At 45.1% G+C, this 22753-nt stretch overlaps 1 protein-coding gene across 3 annotated transcripts in view; it reads left to right on the top strand.

Moving 5' to 3' along the window:
• tlcd4a (TLC domain containing 4a) overlaps positions 1-22753 on the top strand; it is a 66461-nt gene that overhangs the window by 27031 nt on the left and 16677 nt on the right. The gene's annotated exons all lie outside the window — the stretch shown is intronic.

A 22753-nucleotide genomic window follows, 5' to 3' on the forward strand; every position in this document is an offset into this window, starting at 1 on the left:
ATGATACAGACTTAAGACTTCTGCCCATCTTAAGGGTGGAGATCACTGATAATGCAAAGCTAGATGGAAATGTGTGTTGTGAGGAAGGTGTGAAGTGGCTACAGGAGGATTTGGACAGAGTTAGTGAGTGGGCAAGAGCATGGCAGATGGAATATAATGTGGAAAAAAGTGAGGCAATCCATTTTGGTAGGTGTGCAGAGTATATTCTAAATTGTAAGAAATTAGAAAGTGTGGATCTACAAAGGATGTCCTTGCCCACAAGTCACTGAAGGCTAGCATGCAGGTGCAGCAAACTACCAGGAAGGCTAATAGAGTATTAGCCTTTCTCGCAAGAGGATTTGAGTCCAAGAGTAGTGAGGACTTGCTTTTTTGTATAGGAACTTGGTTAGACTGTAGCTGGAGTACTGTATGCAGTTTAGGTCCCCCTACCTCAGAAAGGATATTATTGCCTTATAGGGAATGCAACAGAAGTTCACCAAACTTGTTTCGGGCTTGGTGGAACTGTCTTATGAAGGGGGATTGGGCAAACTGGGCCTTTATAGTATCAGAGGTGATCTCATTGAAACTTGCAAATTACTTAAAGGAATAGACAGGGTAGATGCAGGTAAGATTTCCTTGGTTGGGAAGTATAAAACCAGGGGGCACAAATTCAAAATAAGGGGGCAGCCACTTAGAACCGAGATGAGGAGGAATATCTTTACACAGAGGATTGTGAATCTTTGAAATTCTGTACCCTGGGATGCTGTAGAATCTCAGTCATTGTGAATGTTGAAAGCAGATATTCATAGATTTCTTATTAACAATCACATATAGCGTTATGGGGATAGAGAGTGTAAAAGGCATTGAAGTGTCTGATCAGCCATGATCATTTTAAATGATGGAACAGGCTTGATGGGCTGAATGGTCTACTCCTGTTCCTATTTTCTTATCACGCATCTAAGAGATGGCAGAAAACTGAGGGCCGCCAGCTTTTCAGTCCGGCGGCGTAGCCAGGAGTGTTGTCCATTGCTGGGACTGCACCAGCAAGATGGAGCAGGCTCTGGAATGGTGTTAAGTGAGGTAAAGCTGGTCAGTCCCTGCCTGACAAGCCCTGGTGATTGGCGGAGGTGAGGTTTGTGGCCATTACTGAGGGCAAGGAATGTCTCTCCAAGGGCCACAGGGTGCCCGATTTGCAGGGATCCTCCATCCTGAGCCTGCAGTGAGACTTCCTCCTTTAATTGGACTATCCCCATGTGGCAGAAGGCTTCCTCCAGTGCTGGAACAATGGCAGCGGTGGCGAGAAGAGGCCCTTGAGACCTTAAGAACAAAGAACAACCCAGCACGGGAAACAGGCCCATCGGCCCAACGAGCCCGCGCCGCCGCATCACCCTACACCTATTCTACCCTGCATGTCTACGAATGGGACCCTACTCAGTCAGATTCAGGGAAGAAATAGTGTCAATTTGGTAGAAACCGATTAGCCTAAGAGCACATCTTTGGGGTGTGGGAGGAAACCGGAGCGCCCGGAGGAAACCCACGCAACCACAGGGAGAATGCGCAAACTCCCACAGACACAGGCCCAAATCCATGTATCTGCACAGCTAGCAGTGCTAGTCACTGAGCTGTTGCGGCGCCCGTCTATCGGTCCAGGATCAAGCACACACACCGACATGAAGTACTAGGCCACTCCTGGACTTCCAAGAGCAGCCCACGCACGACCCGCCGTGTGCATGCCCCTCGTTTGACACGAGGTGGACCTCCACCTGTGGAATAAAGACAAAAAATATTAATCATACAGCCTGCCCTTCCGGTGTCTCCCGAGGTTTAACCCTATTTAATAGCCCCTACCATATCCCTCCATTCTCGTTTCACTCATGTGCCTATCTAACTGCATCTTAAACGAGTCCAACGTTCCTGCCTCCACCACCCTACTTGGTAGCGCATTCCAGACCCCCACAACTCTCTGCGTAAAGAACCTTCTTCTTACCTCCAAATTATACCTCCCCCCCCTCACCCTTAAGTGATGACCTCTCGTGTTCGTACCCAGTCTAGGGAGCAGTCTCTCACTATTAACTCTATCTATTCCCTTCAGTATCTTATATACCTCTATCATGTCCCCTCTCAATCTCCGTCTTTCCAAGGAGAATAGCCCCAGTCTCTTCAATCTCTCCTCGTAACCCAGTCCCCCCATGCCAGGCAACATCCTGGTAAACCTCCTCTGCACCCTTTCCAGAGACTCCACGTCCTTCTGGTAGTAAGGTGACCAGAACTGGACGCAGTACTCCAAATGCGGTCTAACCAACGTTCTGTATAACTGAAGCATTAGACGGCAGCTTTTATACTCTAAGCCCCTTCCTATAAAGGCTAACATCCCATAAGCCTTCCTAACAACTAATTGGCTACTTATGTGTCTCAATTGATCTGAGTGGGAAGGACGTCCTCGACAGCTGGCTGAATTGCACGGAGTCAGAAAGGCAACAGACATTCCCCCCCACTCCACCCGCATTCCTTCCCAATTCCATATCCATCACCCCTTCCAGACTGCTCCTTTGGACTGAATGTTTCAGCCTTGTTTTCATTGGGATGGACATTTTCATGGAGGAAGCACTCAGAATAACAAGGGTAGGGAATTTACTGAGAGTGAGGAAGTTCAATGTCCATTACCAAGAATACTGACCAAGCTAGCTCAATCCTGAAGGAATTAGCTGCAAGACTGGGTTTGTAGCAGGACATGAAAGAATAAAGATGAAGGAAAAGCCTATGTTACTACTCCTTGGAGACAGATAACTTGAAAAAAAAATTTTAATTTCCAGTGACTGACTTGAAGGATCACATTATTAGATTTAAAGTTTTAAGACTTTACCTGTAATAAATAATGTAATGGCAACATTGTCTAAACACTCTTCAGTAAGCAATTTTTACTTTAAACTACAGAAAAGATCCCCTGTTTAACTTTTAAATGATTGAAAGTCTCCCTCCCTCTTAAGTGAACATGTAATCCTCCAAGAACCTATTCTCGGCTCTCAAGAGCTTGCTTCCTTTTGCCTTTTCCAGCCAGATAACTTCCAAACAAACCTCCATGGTGAAGTTACCCTGGAATTTCCTCTCCCTAGCAGAGCAGTGCAAATTTTCCAGTCTTGTTTAAACCCTCACAAATTGAGTCTCTTCAATCTGAGTGCAAGCTCCCACCCACGTTCCGTGTTGTGATCGATATAGACTGGCTGCTCCCATCTCTCTGCTTCCTCTGTTGTTCTGGCTTATTTCCTCTCTGTGGACTGATCTATCTGTGAGGTTCTTCGGGGATGTATTAAGAAAACCCTGCAAGCTGATACTACGGTGGCTTTTTGTGGCCTGTTCCCCTGTCAAAGCCCATTTGTACGGCAACATGAATTGCATGGGCCTTCCATCCAGGCAGACATGCTGATTAACCTTCTCCTCGACCTCAGTCCTCCATTCTATCTTGGAATTAAATATACAGTTTGGAGTACAACTGTGGATAAAACTTGATATTCATAACCCTTCCAAGTGAGACTTGGAGACTAACAGTCCACCAAAGTCAGCACAAGCGCTCTTCCTATTGTCAACCGGCTGTCAACATCTTGCACCTTCTCTCCAGTAAAGCAACCTGAATCCACTTTAATCTTTAAGAACCAAGCCATCCAAGATTCTTGTTGGGCAGGAGTCAGAGCGGATCACATGACTTTCTTCATTTCTGCATTTCACCCTAATTTAAGAAAGAAATTGCGAAACATAACAATCTTAAACTTCTTATTTGTAACATGACCTCATCTGCTTAATCCACCTTTTGCAGATGCATCTCTCCTTAACAATCACACAATCATTGTGGAGACCATGCTCCATCTTCACACTGAGGATATCATTCATCAAATTAGTCCTTTGCTAAGTGGATTAAATTAAGCACAGATTTAGTAATGCAAAACTGAACACAGTGAAGCTCCGTGGGCATCAGCACCAACAGAATTCTATTACACCACAATCTGTAACCTTATCGCCTGGCATTTCCTTCACTGCTGCAACACAGTCAAGGCAGATGCCTAACCCTCATTCAGTGAGGAGTGTAGAATAGCATGCCAAGGGTATCATCAGATGCACTCAATGATTGGGAAGAGCCAAACACATGAGTGCAAAGGACAAAACGCACTGAAACATTCGCAACCAACTTCAGCCAGATTCTGAAAGGATGACAACAAAAATAGAAAATGCTGGAAAATCTCAGTAACAAGAACATAAGAACGTAAGAAATAGGAGCAGGAGTAGGCCATCTAGCCCTTCGAGCCTGCCCCGCCATTCAAAAAGACCATGGCTGATCTGAAGTGGCTCAGTTCCACTTTCCCGCTTTCTCCCCGTAACCCTTGATTCCCTTGCCTACCAAAAACCTATCTACCCGTGTCTTAAATATATTTAGCGAGGTAGCCTCTACCACTTCAACGGGCAGAGAATTCCAGAGATTCACCACCCTTTGAGTGAAGAAGTTCCTCCTTAACTCCATTCTAAACTGTCCCCCCCTTATCTTGAGGCTGTGCCCTCTAGTCCTGCTGTCCTTTCTGATGGGAAGAATCTCTCTACCTCTACCCTATCCATCCCCTTCATCACCTTATACGTCTCTATAAGATCCCCCCTCAGCCTTCTAAACTCCAACAAGTACAAACCCAGTCTATTCAGTCTCTCTTCATAGTTCAACCCCCTCAACTCCGGTATCAGCTTAGTGAACCGCCTCTGCACTCCTTCCAAGGCCAAAATATCCTTGCGCAAGTGCGGTGACCAAAACTGCATACAGTACTCCAGCTGCGGCCTCACCAGTGCCCTGTACAGTTGCAGCAAGACCTCCCTGCTTTTATATTCTATCCCCCTCGCTATAAGGGCCAGCATCCCATTTGCCTTCCTGATCACCTGCTGCACCTGCAGACTGGGTTTTTGCGACTCATGCACAAGGACCCCCAGGTCCCTTTGCACCGTAGCATGCTGCAGCTTTTCATCCTTTAAATAGTAATCCCTCCTACTATTATTCCTGCCAAAGTGGATAACCTCACACTTGCTAACATTGTACTCCATCTGCCAGATCCTCGCCCACTCGCTCAGTCTATCTAGATCCCTCTGCAGACTTTCCACACCCTTTTCCACTTATCTTCGTGTCATCTGCAAATTTCAACACCCTACACTCAGCCCCCTCATCCAGGTCATCTATATAAATGGTAAATAGTTGAGGCCCCAGCACCGATCCCTGCAGCACTCCACTAGTCACCAACCGCCAATCAGAATAGCACCCATTGATACCAACTCTCTGCTTCCTATTAGACAACCAATCCTCTATCCATGCTAACACCTTACCCCCAACTCCATGCCCCTTAACCTTCTGAAGCAACCATTTGTGTGGCACCTTATCAAACGCCTTCTGAAAATTGAGAAACACCACATCCACCAGTTCCCCTCTGTCTACCGCATTAGTCACATCCTCATAGAATTCCAATAAGTTTGTCAGACACGACTTCCCCCTGACGAATCCGTGCTGCGTCTGCTCTATCAAACAATTCTTCTCAAGGTGCCTCGCTATTTCTTCTTTGACGGATTCAAGCATTTTTCCCACAACAGACGTTAAACTAACCGGCCTATAATTACCTGCCTTTTGCCTGCTACCCTTTTTAAACAGCAACGTAACATTAGCCATTTTCCAATCTTCCGGCACTTCCCCGGAATCCAGCGAGGTTTGGTAAATAATCACTAAGGCATCTACTATCACCTCTGCCATTTTCTTCAGAACCCTGGGATGCATTCCATCCGGTCCTGGGGACTTGTCCACCATCAGTCCCGCTAGTCGATCAAGCACTACCTCTCTAGTGACAGTAATCGCATTCAGGCCCTCAACTCCTACCATCCTTCTATCTTTAATACCTGGCAAATTATTCGCGTCCTCCTCCGTGAAGACCGAGGCAAAAAACTTAAGGCCTCATCCCCCACCACTAAATGCCCCCTCTCATCCTCTAAGGGTCCAACATTCTCTCTAGCCAGCCTCCTCCTCTTTATATATTTGTAAAAACTCTTACTATCCTTTTTTATATTTAGTGCTAGTTTAGCTTCATAGTCTATCCTTCCTTTCTTTATCATCTTCTTAGTCAATCTTTGTCGATTTTTAAACCTCTCCCAATCTTCTACTTGCCCACTACTTTTAGCCACTCTAAACTCATCAGCTTTTAACTTAATACTCTCCTTTATTTCCTTTGATAACCACAGCTGATTATCCCTTCTCCTACGATCCTTCTTTACCATTGGAATAAATTTCTGCTGAGCACCGAAAAAGATCTCCTTAAAGATCCTCCACTGTTCCTCAGCAGTCCTACCGACCAATCTGCGCCCCCAATCTACATTTGCCAATTCCTCTCTCATCCTATCGTACTCCCCTCTGTTCAAACAGAGGACACAGGTCTGGGACCCTACTTTCTCATCCTCCATCTGCATCAAAAACTCAACCATACAATGATTGCTCGTCCCAAGAGGATCCCTCACAACAAGGTCCCTAATTCTACCTGCCTCGTTACATAACACCAGATCTAAGATAGCTCGCTCCCTCGTCGGTTCCGTCACACACTGTTCAAGGAAACTATCCCGGCAGCATTCCAAGAACTCTTCCTCAGGCCCACTGCAACCGACATGGGTCAACCAATCAATATGTAGATTGAAATCCCCCATAATTATCGCCCGCCCCACCTCCAAGTTATTATTTGGGGGCCTATAGACCACATCCACCAGCGTCTTCCTCCCCTTACTGTTCCTTATCTCCACCCACAACAATTCCACGTTCTGCTCTTTGGAGCCTATTATCTTCCCTCACTACCGCCCTGATATTATCCTTAATCAGCAGAGCTACCCCTCCCCCTTTTTCCTCCCGTCTATCCTTTCTAAACACTTGATACCCCTGGACATTCAGCTCCCAGACCCTGTCACCCTGCAACCACGTTTCCGTAATGGCCACCAGATCATATCCATTTGTGCTGATCTGCGCCACCAGCTCATTCACTTTGTTCCGAATGATTCGTGCATTCAGATAAAGTGTCTTTATCCCAGCCTTTATCTGGACCCTATTTGAAGGAACGCTACCAACCTTTCTCATGCCCCCTACTCCCTTTATTATTGGGACATCCTTATCCTTTTCCTGTACCTGTACCCTCTCTTTTACTTTAGACATCGTTATTTCTCCTACCCCTGCACCCGCCCCCCCCATTAGTTTAAAGCCCTATCTACAGTCCTAGTTATATGATTCGCCAGGACTCTGGTCCCAGCATGGTTCAGACCAAGACCATCCTATCTGAACAGGTCCCACCTGCCCCAATACTGGTGCCAATGTTCCATAAATTCAAACCCATTCCTCCCACACCAATCCCTGAGCCACCCATTCATCTCTTTAATCCTATCTACCCTACGCATATCTACATGCGGTTCAGGTAGTAATCCAGAGATAACCACCTTGTCGGTTCTGCTTTTTAATTTCATTCCCAGCTTTTCATACTCCCTCTGCAGATCCTTAGTCCCCAATTTGCGTATGTCGTTGGCACCCACATGTACCACAATGACTGGATTCTCACCCTCCCACTCCAGGTTCCTCTGCAACCCACATGAGACATCCTGGACCCGAGCACCAGGCAGACAACACACCCTTCTGTATTCTTTATCGTTGTGACAAAAGACAGTGTCTATTCCCCTAACTACACTGTCCCCAATTACCACTACATTTCTCTTTACTTCTTCCTCTTTGTCCTGAGTCTGCACCACTGTACCGTGGGCAGTTTTCTTGTCAACCTTACGGCCCTTGTTCTTGTCCACACTGGGAGCAAGAATCTCAAACCTGTTGTCTGACTGCATCTGTGGGGAGAGAACAGAGCCAACATTTCGACTCTGGATGACCAAGACAACACCAGGCAGCTGAAGTGAAACTGATGTCAGTATAACTAGTGAAAACTCCACCGGCTTGAGTCATACCTAACACTTAAGAAGATCATTGTGGATTTTAAATTCTCTAATCTCCAAGACATCAATGCAACAGTTTCTCAAACCAATACCTTAGACCCTACTATCATTTCCTCTTCATTAATGGTCTCCCTTCCATCATAAGCTCAGAAATGGGGCTGCTCATTGATGATTGCTCACCATTAAGTTCCATTCACGCCTTTTCTCTCGTAATGGAGTAATCCGTGACTGAAAATGGATTTGGACACCCTTCAGGCTTGGACTGTTAAGTGAAAAGTAACATTTCGTACCACAAAAACGCCATGCCTTCCATTGTTTCATTTCTTCCATCATTTCATTTGTACACTTAAAAATCTTGCCTTCCATCTTGTTTTCTTCCCCCACCTCACTATGGCCATCTGCCGCATGCCTTTGACACTCTGCAGCTTTGTTCTGCCATTTTCATATTCCGATCATTTAATGGGCTGCTTTTAGCACCATTCTACCACCATGTACATTGCCCTTTCCCTTTTGACTGTGACATGTCTGTCAATTACACCCTCCCCCCTCACCTTCTCTTGACATTTAATCTCCCACATCAATATTCTGGGGGTCACAATTGACTGTAAACTCACCTGAACCAGCCATATAAATGAATACCTTTGTTACAAGAGAAGGTCAGATGCTGAAGATGTCAGAGCTAAAAAGATACTTGTTCACAGCGTTCATGAATGATAGATCCTTTACTGCCTTATCAATGAGAGGAGAATTGAAGGATTCTTAAGGCTTCTTCAATCTGCTCTGCCCAATTGTCTACAGTTAGCCTTTTTTATAAGGTATATGTTGCAACTTCTAGTAAAGATAATTGTTTCTAGCCATGCACACTGGTAAATTATTTACATATATAAGGAGGCAAGCCCGAGCTGTTTAATTGCATCCCATCGGTAATTTCATAATCTTTAGTGGTAGGTGGATGGAATGTCCATTCAGACAATCGTCACTGAATGTCATTGTTATAGTTTTGATGCTGTTACAAAGCATTAAGCTGTGTCCTGTTGATAGATTATATTGAAGCATCCCCTTTGTCTGCGCTGACTATTTCATGTATATGCAGAGACAGCCAGGCTGAGAGTGCTGCTAATTTTCCTGGTCCCCTGGTAGACCTCCTGCTGAGCTCAGTTCTCCTCTCCCACAAAGAGTAGAGATCCTGAGAAATGAAGAAACGGGTTAATATGTTCGAAATACAAAGTCTAATGGTATTGAAAAATATGTTAGGTCAGTTAAAGTGGAAGGAAAAACTGAGGGAATATAGGACAGAAAAATGTTGGGAGTATGTTTTGTGGAAGAATTGATGCCAGTAAAAACTGTATTCTTAGAGCAGATTACTGTCATACTTACATACTCTATGTAGAAACTGACCTTTCCATCAACAAACTAACTTCTCTGGTTTTAAAACTTGATGTATTATAAAAAATGCACGTTTTATTAAAGATGAAACCTCTTAGAAGGCTTTGAATTGCTAGTGCAGCATTTTAAAATGTCCTGCCATATTGAAGTTGTGGGAAGTCACAATGGCTTTAGGCTTGTCTCTGGCTGTTCACCCTTGGTCCAAAGATTTTAGAGTTGCATCACTGGGTTATCTGATTTATCTCACAATTTTGATGTTTTTGCATGCTGTGTTTAATTGTAAGTGGGATGTCAATTAACCACCTTCTTCTCTGTCTTTACCTATTGTAACTGCATGTTGTTGCATTTGTGTCTTCAGTATTGCATGTGTATTTTGTGTCTCATCCAAGGGTTCAATTTTGCTTCTAGCAACATTTTGCCTAAAAAAAAGGCAGTTCCCAGTTTATGTCATCCTATCTTCTCCTAATGCCCTTGTCACTCCTCTCCTGAGGTTTTTTTTCAACCTGTGCTGAAGTTTAGCTCCACAGGAGATGGTATCTATCTTGCCTTGTTTAAGTGAGCCTAAACTGTAGCAGCTTGCTCAGCAGTTGGGATTTGTCTTCAGCTGTATACACCGCTTTGGGATTTCTGCTGCTTCCTTTTCCAGAGCTGCTTATGTTGAATGAAGTTTTCTGTTATTTTTCTGGTAGAGACCAGCTAATTCAGAAATCTGGTGAAACCCAGATGCATTTGGCTTAGTACTACACTGAGCAATAGATTTACCAATTGAGTTAGTGGGAATCTTGTTTTAAGATTTATTTTTGCCCTATTTATTATTTAAATTGAGTTCTCCATGCAAGAATATCTCAGATCATGGATGGGCAGTAGATGCTCCCTAACATTTGTTTGAAGAGAATTCCCTGATGAGGTCTGTCAATATAAAAATTGATTCATTGAAAAGCTAGTCTAATAATTGACTTAAATGCTGACCTCTGATGCTTGAGTATATTGCTGTATCATTTTGCACTTAACCAAATTACTGTTCTTAATTGATCCTAAACTAATACATTTCAGTAGTGGGCCACTACCAGTGTAGTACAAATTGTGTCAATTAATCGCTGTCTTAATTCAGCATAAGGTGTTGTCTGGTTTTGATTTTTGAATATTGTTCTATGTTTGACACTATAGACCCACAGTGGTTCTATGTGCAGGTGTCAACTTGTTTTAACATATCCATCCAAAAAAATGTAAACCATAATGTTGCTTTAGGATACAGTTGCACTGTAACTGATAGAACTTCTGCTTTACAGCAACAGAATTGAGGCAAAAGAACCCCACGGTCTTTGGCAAAAAAAAATGATTAATGGACAAACATTATGAAAAGACCTTGCTGACTTTGAATCATATATTATATTTTCCAATATTTTGGCATAACTATCACCAAAGTTCTTTCATTTTATGAAAGAAAAAGTCCCACCAGATGCAAATTGGTGACAGAGGGAAGTGCCCACACTTTAATTCAGAATACTCACAGAGAAGGTTCTAACTCTTTTTTTTGCCTAAGTCACTTATGTTGACATATAAAAGCCATCTCCTAAACATTATTTTCCACAGTAAGTAATCTTTATGAACAAAGATAATGTGGATATCAGTTACTGCTTTCAGTGATGGGGTAAACACATTTTGGCTGTGAACAAGAGTTCGGTAAAATGAAAATTTGCGGTTAAGCATGGGCTTTAGAGAGGAGGAACAATTGGAGACTAAAATTTATTGCGTACATGTTTTTGAACATGCAGGGAATCTCTCTAGATGTTCTAAATGGAAAATTGAAATCCCTACAATATTGATGTGATAATTTAACTAAGTTGTTATTAGCAGTATTAATGAAGTTTTGAAGTCAGAGTTTATTTTGTGAAAAATAAAATGGTTAGCATTTGCATGAAATCTCCAGAACTTTGTTTTTTTTTAAGTGAGATCACCTGTGTTATCTTGCTTATCTGATGGGGAATATTGACATTTTTGCATTTACTTCAGCTACAGAGGATTGGTAACTACTTTCTTTTAATTTCTTGAAAGGACACTTTTTATTTAATCTCCCTCTGTTTGGTACTGTACATTGGGGAAAAATGGTGAATCCAACAGGACAAGATACTTGAGTGAAAGCCTCTTTTTGTGCTTTATTGCACTGCCACTGACAACAGCTTCTGTCTTTCTGGATTGCGTGACAAGTGTACGTTAGTCTACACCTAACATTGTCTTTCCTTTCACAGTACTAGAATGCATGAGTTTTTTTTGCTTCTCTGCTGCTAGCTGTAGTCATATGTGTAGATGCTGTGCAATTGTCTAACCTTGTCCTTTTCTTTCTAATGCCTAATTATATACTTCAATCCCACTCACTCCTTTACCAGTCCAAGCTAAACAAGATACTGCAAAATTACAAAATGATGAGAGAATCAATTTACCTAGTGAGCTTCTATACCTGTCTTGTCTGCAATTAAGTGCTGTTGCTGTATACTGAGCAATTGTATTGCCTAGTAATAATATGGACTTACCAGAATGTAGTGGTATTAGTATACAATGCTTTCGACTTCAGTTTTGAATGGGCTTTTTTTCCCTTTTTGTTTTGCCATTGTACATTTCATGAGTTTATGCATTCATAACACTGTAAGTATGCTTTATTTCTCTTTCTATAGAACAATCTGGTAAGATAATGGTGTTTTCCCCAGGTAACAATAGAAGTGCCTTTGATACAAACAGGTGATCGATGTCCACCTGATACGATGTAGATAACGACAAGATCCCAAAGTATATACCTAATAATACCACAGATTGCATGATGCATGTTTTATTATTTTTATTTATCATCTCTCTCACGTTTATTTATTCTTTTGCACCATTGCTAGTTCGGACAGACAAAGAGTGGATCCTAATGTTTGCCACAACCATTTTGTAGTTGGCTGCTGAGAAGTGTGCCAGACGGGTCAGCCACATGTTACTTACCGCAGGTGTCTCCAACAATGAAATACGTGAATCTTCCCTGAGACTAGCAGTTTGACTTGTGGAGATGGGAAGGAGAAGCCCACAACCTGCAAGTTTGTGGGTAGCACATCAATCTTTGCCACCAACAATTATTTTTGTATCTGTTGTTTCCTGCGATGTGAATTTCCATGTACCTTGTTCACATCTCCCAGCTGCCTATGCACGATGACCTGCAACTGTTGTCACTCTGGATACTTTAAAATTTTATTTATTAGTGTCACAAGTAGGTATACATTAATACTGCAGTGAAGTTACTGTGAAAAGTCCCTAGTTACTACACCCCAGCAGCTGTTTGGATACACAGAGGAAGAACTTAGCATGGCCAGCGCACCTAACCAGCATGTCTTTCGGACTGTGGGAGGAAACCCATGCAGACACGGGGAGAATGTCTGTCTGGATTCTGCACAATGACTCAAGCCAGGAATTGAACCTGGGTCCCTGGCGCTGTGAGGCAGCATTGCTAACCATTGTGTCACTTTGCCACCCATTTCTCTCTGCTTCTCTCTCTTGCCTCCTTCTCACAATTTTTCTTTGTTTCCTTTTTGAGGCACCCAGAAGTTAGTCTCTCCACTCTTGGTGTAACTGCCCAATTTATGCCAATGCACTTTGCTACTTACTTAAAGCTGTTTACAAATTAACACAATTCAGCCCGAATGAAATTTCTAAAAGTAGCTCATTGGTATCCATCTTCGGTGACGCCTTCCATTGTTTGCTGGAGCAGACGAGTGAAGGAGCAGAGAGAGGGATAAGAATTTACCTGTTAAAAACCTGTTTAAATAAGTTTAATGCACTTTGTTCCTTGTAGAACTGTTTAAATCATTTAAAAGCATTTTTGCGGGCTTTTTGTATTTACCACTTTAAGAATTCTGAGGGAGTGGTTAGAAGGGAGTTGTGGGCCAGCAAGCTTTAAATCAGTGCCAGGTTTAAAAGGAGGCCTGATATAGACAGCGGGCAGCGTCGGAGCGGGCAGCGGAGTGAGGGGGAAGCAGAGTGAGCTATTAGGGCTTAATATCAAAAGGGCTGGAGAGAAAAAGGGCCAGGTGAGTTCGTGTGGAAATTTTCGATACTACTACAGTGAATAATGGAGGGGCATGTGATGTGTTGTTTCTATATGATGTGGGAGCTGGTGGACCCCAGGGTCCTTCCCAGTGACCATATCTGCAGTAAGTGCAGGTTGCTGGAGGAGCTCCAGCTCAAGGTAGATGAGCTGGCCTCTGAGCTACAGACACTGAGGCTCATCAGGGGGAGAGAGGGTGCCATTGTCAATGGGGTGCAGGTGACATCCACCTCCCCTAGACTGGCTAACTCTAAGGGTCAGGGACAAGAGGGGGCTGCTGAGAGGAGGAAGGGGGGTGGGGAGAGGAGGAAGGAGGGTGGGGAGCGGAGGCCTCAGCCTCTTAATCTGCATAACAGGTTTGAAGTTCTTGCTTCCAGTCTGGAAGAGGACGAGGGAGGTGAGGTTGGTGAGCAAACTGCACACGGTATAGTGATGCAGCAGGACATAGGCAAAGAGAAGGTGAAAAGGAACGTAGTAGTGATTGGGGATAGTGGGGTGAAGGGTATTGACACTGTCCTTTGTCACAATGACGAAGTGCACAGAAGGGTGTGTTGTCTGCCTGGTGCTCGGGTCTGGGATGTCACATCTGGGCTGCAGAGGAACCTGGAGTGGGAGGGTGAGAATCCGGTCGTTGTGGTACATGTGGGTGCCAACGACGGAGGCAAAATGCGAACTGAGGACCTGGGGAGGGAGTATGAACAGCTGGGAATGGAATTAAAAAGTAAAACCGACAAGGTGGTTGTCTCTGGGCTATTACCTGAACCGAGTGCAGATGGGTGTAAGGTTGATAGGATTAAGGAAGTGAATGGGTGGCTCAGGGATTGGTGTGGGAGGAATGGGTTTGCATTTATGGGGCATTGGCACCAGTATTGGGGTATGTGGGACCTGTCCGGGCAGGATGGGGTTGGTCTGAACCGTGCTGGGACCAGAGTGCTGGCGAATCGAGTAAAGAGGACTGTAGACAGGGCTTTAAACTAATTGGGGGGGGGGGGGGAGGGTGCGAGGGTAGGTGACATTACGGGGTCTAAAGTTAAGGAGAGGGTACAGGTAAGGGAAGAGGCCAAGGATGTCCCAATAATAGAGGGAGTAGGGGGCGTGAGTATGGTTGGTGGCGTTACGGCAAATAGGGTCCAGGTGAAGGCTGGGATGAAAGCACTTTATCTGAATGCACAAAGCATTCGGAATAAAGTGGATGAGCTGGTGGCGCAGATCAGCACAAATGGATATGATCTGGTGGCCATTACAGAGACGTGGCTGCAAGGTGACGGGGACTGGGAGCTGAATGTCCAGGGGTATCAAGTGTTTAGGAAGGATAGGCGGGAGGAAAAAGGGGGGGGCGTAGCTCTGCTGATTAAGGATAGCATCAGGGTGGTAGCAAGGGATGATATTGGAGCCAAGGAGCAGAAAGTGGAATCGTGGGTAGAGATTAGGAACAGCAAAGGGAGGAAGACGCTGGTGGGTGTCGTCTATAGGCCCCCGAATAATGATCTGGAGGTGGGGCGGGCTGTTAACGCGCAAATAAGTGCGGCGTGCAGGAATGGGACGGCCGTAGTTATGGGGGATTTCAATCTACATATAGATTGGTTGACCCATGTTGGACGCGGCGGGCTCGAGGAAGAGTTCTTGGAATGCTGCCGGGATAGTTTCCTTGAACAGTGTGTGTTGGAGCCGACGAGGGAGCGAGCTATCTTGGATCTGGTGTTATGTAATGAGGCGGGTAGAATTAGGGACCTTGCGGTGAAGGATCCTCTTGGGGAGAGTGATCATTGTATGGTGGAGTTTCTGGTGCAGATGGAGGAGGAGAAAGTGGGTTCCCAGACGTGCATCCTTTGTTTGAACAGAGGGGAGTACGGTAGGATGAGAGAAGAATTGGCAAATGTGGACTGGGGGAGTGCGTTGGAAGGAAGGTCTGCTGAGGAGCAGTGGAGGATCTTTAAGGAGATCTTTCTTGGTGCTCAGCAGAAATTTATTCCGATGGTCAAAAAGGACAGTAGGAGGAGAGGTAATAAGCCGTGGATAACGAAGGAGGTGAAGGAAAGTGTTAAATTAAAAGCGGAGGCGTTTAGAGTAGCTAAGAGTAGTGGGCGAGAAGAGGACTGGGAGCGGTTTAAATGTCAACAAAGATTGACAAAGAAGTTGATAAAGAAGGGTAGGAGAAACTATGAAGCTGGGCTAGCGCTTAATATAAAAAAGGATAGCAAGAGTTTTTATAAATATATAAAAAGGAAGAGGCTGGCGAGGGTGAACGTTGGTGCCTTAGAGGATGAGAAGGGGGACTTAGTGGTAGGGGATGGAGATATGGCTGAGGTCTTGAATAACTTTTTTGTTTCTGTCTTCACGGAGGAGGACGTGAATAATTTGCCGGGTGTTAGAGATGGAAAGGTGGTAGGACTGGAGGGTCTTAATGACATTACTGTTACTAGAGAGGCGGTACTCGACAGACTGGAGGGGCTGATTGTGGACAAGTCGCCAGGACTGGATGGAATCCGAGGGTTCTGAAAGAAATGGCGGAGGTGATAGTGGATGCCTTGGTGGTTATTTTCCAGACGTCGCTGGATTCCGGGGAAGTGCCGGAAGATTGGAAAACGGCTAATGTTACGCCGTTGTTTAAGAAGGGTGCCAGGCAAAAGGCAGGGAATTATAGGCCGGTTAGTTTAACGTTTGTTGTAGGTAAAATGTTAGAATCCATCATCAAGGAGGAAATAGCGAGGCATCTTGAGGGGAATTGCTTGATAGAGCAGACGCAGCACAGTTTCGTTAAAGGGAAGTCGTGTCTGACAAATTTACTGGAGTTCTATAAGGATGTGTCTAGGGCGGTGGATAGAGGAGAGCCGGTGGATGTGGTCTTTCTGGATTTTCAGAAGGCGTTTGACAAGGTACCTCACAAGAGGTTATTGCAGAAGGTCAAGGGACATGGAGTTGGGGGTAGGGTGTTAGCGTGGATAGGGGATTGGTTGTCAAATAGGAGGCAGAGAGTGGGGGTCAATGGGTGCTATTCGGATTGGCGGATGGTGACTAGTGGAGTGCCCCAGGGGTCGGTGCTGGGGCCTCAGCTATTTACCATTTATATAGATGACCTGGAGGAGGGAACTGAGTGTAGGGTGTCGAAATTTGCTGATGACACCAAGATTGATGGAACGGCAAATTGTGCGGAGGGTGTGGAGAGTCTGCAGAAGGATCTAGATAGGCTGGGCGAATGGGCCAGGAAATGGCAAGTGGAATTTAATGTTGGCAAGTGTGAGGTGGTCCACTTTGGTAGGAATAATGGTAGGAAGGATTATTACTTACGTGGCGAAAAACTGCAGCAGGCGACGGTGCAGAGGGACCTCGGGGTCCTTGTGCATGAGTCGCAAAAACCCAGCTTGCAGGTGCAGCAGGTGGTCAGGAAGGCGAATGGGATGCTGGCCTTCATAGCGAGGGGGATTGAATATAAAAGTAGGGAGGTCTTGCTGCAGCTGTATAGGGCATTGGTGAGGCCACATCTGGAGTACTGTGTGCAGTTTTGGGCACCGTACTTATGCAAGGATATTTTGGCCTTGGAGGGAGTGCAGAGGAGGTTTACTAGGCTGATGCTGGAGTTGAGGGGGTTGAGCTATGAGGAGAGGCTGAATAAATTAGGCTTGTACTCGTTAGAGTTTAGAAGAATGAGGGGAGATTTCATTGAGACGTATAAAATGATGAATGGGATGGATAGGATAGAGGTGGAGAGACTCTTCCCGCTCAAAGGATAGAACATAGAACATTACAGCGCAGAACAGGCCCTTCGGCCCACGATGTTGTGCCGACCAGTTAAAAAACAATGACCCTCTAACCTAAACCAAACCCTTTCCATCCATAAACCTATCCACGGATCTCTTAAACGCCCCCAAACTAGGCGCATCCACAACTGCAGCAGGCAGGGCATTCCAATCCCTCACCACCCTCTGGGTAAAGACTCTACCCCTGACATCCGTCCTATAACTACCACCCCTTAATTTAAAGCTATGCCCCCTCGTGCTAGCTTTCTCCATCCGAGGAAAAAGGCTATCACTGTCCACCCTATCCAAACCTCTGATCATCTTATATGTTTCAATAAGGTCCCCTCGCAGCCGCCTTCTTTCTAATGAAAACAGCCTCAAATCCCTCAGTCTCTCCTCATAGGACCTCCCCTCCATACCAGGCAACATCTTGGTAAACCTCCTCTGCACCCTCTCCAAAGCCTCCACATCCTTCCTATAATGTGGGGACCAGAACTGCACACAATACTCCAAGTGCGGCCGCACCAGAGGTTTGTACAGTTGCAACATGACGCTGCGGCTCTTAATAACTTAATAACTGCCCCTACCAATAAACGCCAAGACACCGTATGCCTTCCTAACAACCCTATCTACTTGATTCCCAGCTTTCAGGGATCTATGTACACATACACCTAGATCGCTCTGTTCATCCACACGATTCAGAGTCCTACCGTTAGCCCTATACTCTACACTTCCATTATTCCTGCCAAAGTGAATTACCTCACACTTTTCCACATTAAACTAAATCCTCCACCTCTCGGCCCAGCTCTGCAACTTGTCCAAGTCTCCCTGTAGACTAAGACACCCTTCCTCACTATCTACCACACCTCCGACTTTGGTGTCATCAGCAAATTTACGAATCCACCCAACTATACCCTCATCCAGATCATTTATAAAAATTACAAACAGCAGTGGCCCCAAAACAGATCCCTGAGGCACACCACTCGTAACTGAACTCCATGTCGAATACTTACCATCAACCACTACCCTCTGTCTCCTATCCGCCAGCCAATTCCTAATCCAATTTCCTAAATCACCCTCAGTCCCATACATCTGCAATTTCTGCAGAAGGCTTCCATGGTGAACCTTATCAAACGCCTTACTAATGTCCAAATACACCACGTCAACTGCCTTACCCCCATCCACCTCTTTGGTCACTTTCTCAAAAAACTCAATAAGGTTAGTAAGGCACGACTTACCCTCCACAAAACCATGCTGACTATCTCTAATCATTTCATTACTCTCCAAATAACTATAAATCCTATCCCTAATAATTTTTTCTAAAACCTTACCCACAACAGAAGTAAGACTCACCGGTCTATAATTCCCGGGGAAGTCTCTGTTCCCCTTCTTAAACAATGGGACAACATTCGCTAACCTCCAATCTTCTGGCACTATACCGGTGACCAACGACGACCTGAAGATCAGAGCCAGAGGCTCTGCAATCTCCTCCCTTGCCTCCCAGAGAATCCTAGGGTAAATCCCATCCGGCCCAGGGGACTTATCTATTTTCAAACCATCAAGAATAATTAGCACATCCTCCTTGTCAACTGCAATACTGTCCAGTTTACAACCCTGTAACCCAGTGTTCTCCACAGCTACATTTATGTCCCCCTGCATGAACACCGAAGAGAAATATTGGTTCAATGCCTCTCCAATCTCTTCCGGTTCCACACATAAATTCCCACTGCTGTCTCTAACTGGCCCTAATCTTGCCCTAACCAACCTTTTGTTCTTAACATATCTATAGAACGCCTTTGGATTCTCCTTAATCCTATCAGCCAAAGTCTTCTCATGTCCTCTTTTAGCCCTTCTTAACTCTCTCTTTAACTCCCTCCTAGCCAATCTAAAGCTCTCTAGTGCACTATCTGAGCCCTCAAGTCTCATCCGGACATAAGCCTCCTTTTTCTTTTTAACCAGCGAATCAACTTTCCTAGTGCACCACGGTTCCCTAGCTCGACCAATACCTCCTTGCCTGACAGGGACATACATATCAAGGACTCGCAGTAGCTGCTCCTTGAAAAAACTCCACATTTCGGACGTTCCGAGACCCTGTAGTCTCCCTAGTCCAACCTATGCTTCCTAATTCTCTCCTAATAGCCTCATAATTACCCTTCCCCCAGCTAAAACTACTGACCCGAGGTTCCTGCCTATCCCTTTCCATCACTAAGGTGAACGTAACCGAATTGTGGTCACTATCACCAAAATGCACACCAACTTCCAAGTCTAGCACCTGGTCTGGCTCATTTCCCAGCACCAAATCCAATATAGCCTCACCTCTAGTTGGCCTATCAACATACTGAGTCAAGAAACCGTCCTGCACGCTTTGTAGAAAAACTGACCCCTCTAAGGAGTTAGAGCTATAGCTATTCCAATCAATATTAGTAAAGTTAACTTCCCCCATAACAATTACCCTATTACTTTCACTCTATCCAGGATCGTCTCCGCAATCCTTTCCTCAACCTCTCTAGAACTTTTAGGAGGTCTATAAAAGACTCCCAACAGGGTGACCTCTCCTCTCCTATTTTCTAACCTCAGCCCATACTACCTCAACAGACAAGTCCTCATCAAACTTCCTCTCTGACACCGTGATACAATCCTTGACTAATAATGCTACCCCACCCTCTCTTCTACCTCCTTCTGTACTCCTACTGAAGCATTTGAACCCCATAGTAGGACTAGGGGGCACAGCCTCAAGATAAAGGGGGGGCAGTTTAGAACAGAGTTGAGGAGGAACTTCTTCACTCAAAGGGTGGTGAATCTCTGGAATTCTCTGCCCGTTGAAGTGGTGGAGGCTACCTCGCTAAATATTTTTAAGACGCGGGTTGATGGGTTTTTGATAAGAGAGGGGATTAAGGGTTATGGGGAGAGGGCGGGAATGTGGAACTGAGCCACGACAGATCAGCCATGATCTTATTGAATGGCGGGGCAGGCTCGAAGGGCTGGATGGCCTACTCCTGCTCCTATTTCTTATGTTCTTATGTTTATGAACTTTAAAACCTTCACTAATTGCAGTGTAAACTGGAGTTGAAATCAGAACAATAATAATTCACACAGGGAAAGCCTTAAATAGCTGGACTGATTTGAGGTTTTTAAAAGGGGAGTGAGCTATCATGTGGTGAAGCAATATCACTAGGCTGAATTACCTATTTCCTTTGCCACATTTCTTACAAAAACTGCGTTGTCTTAAGAGGATTTCTTCTTGGATGAAGCTGTAATCTTCAATTGTTTTTGTTGTGGAAGAATGAGTGCCTCTGAACCTTTAAGTGTATGTTTCTTCTGAGATCCTTTGAAAGTGATCTGGAGGAGGGAACCGAGTGCAGGGTGTCGAAATTTGCTGATGACACCAAGATTGGGGGAAAGGCAAATTGTGCGGAGGGTGTGGAGAGTCTGCAGAAGGATCTAGATAGGCTGGGCGAATGGGCCAGGAAATGGCAAATGGAATTTAATGTGGGCAAGTGTGAGGTGGTCCACTTTGGTAGGAAGAATGGTAGGAAGGACTATTACTTACGTGGCGAAAAACTGCAGCAGGCGACGGTGCAGAGGGACCTCGGGGTCCTTGTGCATGAGTCGCAAAAACCCAGCTTGCAGGTGCAGCAGGTGGTCAGGAAGGCAAATGGGATGCTGGCCTTCATAGCGAGGGGGATTGAATATAAAAGTAGGGAGGTCTTGCTGCAGCTGTATAGGGCATTGGTGAGGCCGCAGCTGGAGTACTGTGTGCAGTTTTGGGCGCCGCACCTGCGCAAGGATATTTTGGCCCTGGAGGGAGTGCAGAGGAGGTTTACTAGGCTGATACCGGAGTTGAGGGGATTGAGCTATGAGGAGAGGCTGAATAAACTAGGCTTGTACTCATTAGAGTTTAGAAGAATGAGGGGAGATCTCATTGAGACGTATAAGATGATGAATGGGATGGATAGGATAGAGGTGGAGAGACTCTTCCCGCTCAAAAAAGACAGTAGGACTAGGGGGCACAGCCTCAAGATAAAGGGGAGGCGGTTTAGAACGGAGTTGAGGAGGAACTTCTTCACTCAAAGGGTGGTGAATCTCTGGAATTCTCTGCCCGTTGAAGTGGTGGAGGCTGCCTCGCTAAATATTTTTAAGAAGCGGGTTGATGGGTTCTTGATAAGAGAGGGGATTAAGGGTTATGGGGAGAGGGCGGGAAAGTGGAACTGAGCCACAACAGATCAGCCATGATCTTATTGAATGGCGGGGCAGGCTCGAAGGGCTAGATGGCCTACTCCTGCTCCTATTTCTTATGTTCTTATGAAAAGCAGGAAAATAGCACACACTAAGCAGAGCCATATTTTTGCTGCGATCATGATTATTAAATGTTTCCCAGCTACCTTAGTGCAATTTCAGCAATTTTTTTAAAGTATTAAGGTGGTAGTTACTTATTTCTAACACTTTACAGTTCATAAATAAGTTTGTAAAGCTATTGACAATATAACTGGCACACTGAACTTTCTAAGAATTCTAGGCAATCTTCTCAATTTAGGGACAGCTGCAGAAAAATATTTTAAAATCTTTTTCTCACCATTGGGCTCCAGTCATGTGAATCCCCTTTTTTCCAACCAGTAGTACAGTATGTTTTCTGGTTCCAGCTTTACTTCTGTTCTGATAGTTCCAGTATTTGAATTCTGCAGCATGTTAGACTTCAGCTCTTCGCAAATTACTAAAATCCTTTTCCCAACATAGTGGTCGTGTGATTTATCTCCTGTACCTTGAGCATGACCAGTAGAAGTAACGGATAGCCACACCTCAAATTCAGCCATTGGGGCCAAAATTTATTACATAAGAACATAAGAAATAGGAGCAGGAGTAGGCCATCTAGCCCTTCGAGCCTGCCCCACCATTCAGTAAGATCATGGCTGATCTGTCGTGGCTCATTTCCACATTCCCGCCCTCTCCCCATAACCCTTAATCCCCCTGCCTATCAAAAACCTATCAACCCGCGTCTTAAAAATATTGAGCGAGGCAGCCTCCACCACTTCAACGGGCAGAGAATTCCAGAGATTCACCACCCTTTGAGTGAAGAAGTTCCTCCTCAACTCCTTTCTAAACTGCCCCACCTTTATCCTGAGGCTGTGCCCTCTAGTCCTACTGTCCTTTCTGAGCGGGAAGAGCCTCTCCACCTCTATCCTATTCATCCCATTCAACATCTTATACGTCTCAATAAGATCTCCTCTCATTCTTCTAAACTCTAACGAGTACAAGCCTAGTTTATTCAGCCTCTCCTCATAGTTCAACCCCCTCAACTCCCCCTCAACTAATACTATTTATTAGTCACAAGTACACTCACATTAACACCGCAGTGAAGTTACTGTGAAAATCCCCTAGTCGCCACACGCTACTTATTCAGGTACACTGGAGAGAATTTAGCATGGCCAATGCACCCAACCAGCGCGTCTTTTGAACTGTGGAAGGAAACCGGAGCACTCAGAGGAAACCCATACAGAAACGGGGAGAACATGCAGACTTCGTGCAGACAATGACCCAAGCCAGGAATCGAACCCGGGTTCTTGGAGCTGTGCCACCCTACTGCCCAATGTTAATTGGG

Source organism: Carcharhinus amblyrhynchos, chromosome 9 (assembly GCF_965287045.1).
Source record: "Carcharhinus amblyrhynchos chromosome 9, sCarAmb.v2.hapA, whole genome shotgun sequence".
Classification (NCBI taxonomy): domain Eukaryota; kingdom Metazoa; phylum Chordata; class Chondrichthyes; order Carcharhiniformes; family Carcharhinidae; genus Carcharhinus; species Carcharhinus amblyrhynchos.